Below are 1,849 nucleotides of genomic sequence, written 5' to 3'. Positions count from 1 at the left end.
GGGTGTCATTGGGAGGAATATCTACATTCTTGGGAATTATCAATACTTGTAAGAAAGAAAAGAAAGAACAAAAGAGGAGAAAATCTGTGCTAGAGAAAAGGAAAGGGCCTTTGCATTTAGTAGCAGAGAAGGAGTAGAGGGAAAAAGAAAAGGAAGAGAAGAAAGAGAAGCTGCGTCCATATCCCAAGCCCTGGCCTCTCGCCTTGCTCCCCAGACAACATGAGTTTTAGCACCCATGGGCTCGGTCCAGTTGCCCAGCCACCAGGTCTGGCCGTCCAGCAGCACAGCCAGTGTCTATGCAGGCGCCAGGGGCTCAGGCTCCTGGATCTCCGTGTGCCGCTCCTCTAGCTCCTGGGGCGGCTGGGGGTCCGGGGGCCTGGTCGGCGGGGTGGCCAGGAGTCTGGTGGGAATGGGAGGCATCCAGGGTGAGAAGGAGACCATGAAAGCCCTGAAGGACCACCTAGCCTCCTACCTGGACAGGGTGAGGAGCCTGGAGACTGAGAATCGGAGACTGGAGGGCAAAATTTGGGAACACCTGGAGAAGAATGGACCCCAGGTCAGGGACTGGAGCCACTACCTCAAGATCATCGAGGAACTGAGGGCTCAGATCTTTGAAATTTCTGTGGACAATGCCTGCATTGTTCTGCAGATTGACGATGCCCAGCTGGCTGCTGATGACTTTAGACACAAGTACGAGACTGAGCTGGGCATGCGCCAGTCCATGGAGAGCGACATCCATGGGCTCCGCAGGGTCACTGATGACACCAACGTCACTCAGCTGCAGCTGGAGATGGAGATCGAGGCTCTCAAGAAGGAGCTGCTCTTCATGAAGAAGAACCATGAGTAGGAATTAAAGGGTCTACAAGCCCAGATTGCCAGCTCTGAGCTGACCATGGAGGGGGATTCCCCCAAGTCTTAGGACCTCAGTAAGATCATGGCAGACATCTGAGCCCAGTATGATGAGTTGGCTCAGAAGAACCTAGAGGAGCTGGACAAGTACTGGTCTTAGCAGATTGAAGAGAGCACCACAGTGGTCACCTCTCAGTCCGCTGAGATAGGAGCTGCTGAGGTGACAATCACGGAGCTGAGACATACTGTTCAGTCCCTGGAAATTAACCTGGACTCCATGAGAAATCTGAAAGCCAGCCTGGAGAACAGTCTGCGGGAGGTGGAAGCCCGCTATGGTCTACAGATGGAGCAGCTCTACGGGGTCCTGCTGCACCTGGAGTCGGAGCTGGCACAGACCCGGGCAGAGGGGCAGTGCCAGGCCCAGGAGTAGGAGGCCCTGCTGAACATCCAGGTCAAGCTGGAGACTGAGATTTCCACCTACTGCTGCCTGCTAGAAGACGGAGAGGACTTCAGTCTCAGCGATGCCCTAGGCAGCAGCAACTCTATGCAAACCAACCACAAGACCACCACCCGCAAAATCGATGGCAAAGTGGTATCTGAGACCAATGACACCAAAGTTCAGATGCATTGAGGAAGAAGAAGCAGGGTACCCTTTGGGGAACTGGTGACCAAAAAAAACTTCTGCATCTTCAAAAAAAAAAAAAAAGAGTGAGAAAATGTGATGAAGGATGGAGAATTATTCATCGACTCAAATCCCAGATACATGCAATCTACTGAGATGCAGTGTAAGGACATTTTTTTTAGAAAACAGAGGTGAAATTCACATAACATAAAATTAACCATTTAAAAATGAAAAATTCACTGTTTTTTAGTATATCTACAATGTTCTGCAACCACTGCCTTTATATAGTATCCAAATATTTTAATCAATCTAAAAGGAAAACTTGTACCAATTAAATAATTGCTCCTCATTCCCCACTTCCCAAGCTCCTGGAAATCA

The 1,849-nt window shown here is 50.1% G+C and overlaps 1 pseudogene; it reads left to right on the top strand.

Annotated features, from left to right (window-relative positions):
* Positions 1-235: 235 nt before the first annotated feature.
* On the top strand, positions 236-1,480 carry LOC119540641 (annotated as a pseudogene).
* Positions 1,481-1,849: the final 369 nt, after the last annotated feature.

This window comes from Choloepus didactylus, chromosome 7 (genome assembly GCF_015220235.1).
Source record: "Choloepus didactylus isolate mChoDid1 chromosome 7, mChoDid1.pri, whole genome shotgun sequence".
NCBI lineage: Eukaryota > Metazoa > Chordata > Mammalia > Pilosa > Megalonychidae > Choloepus > Choloepus didactylus.
This window is presented reverse-complemented; position numbering and strand designations above follow the sequence as displayed.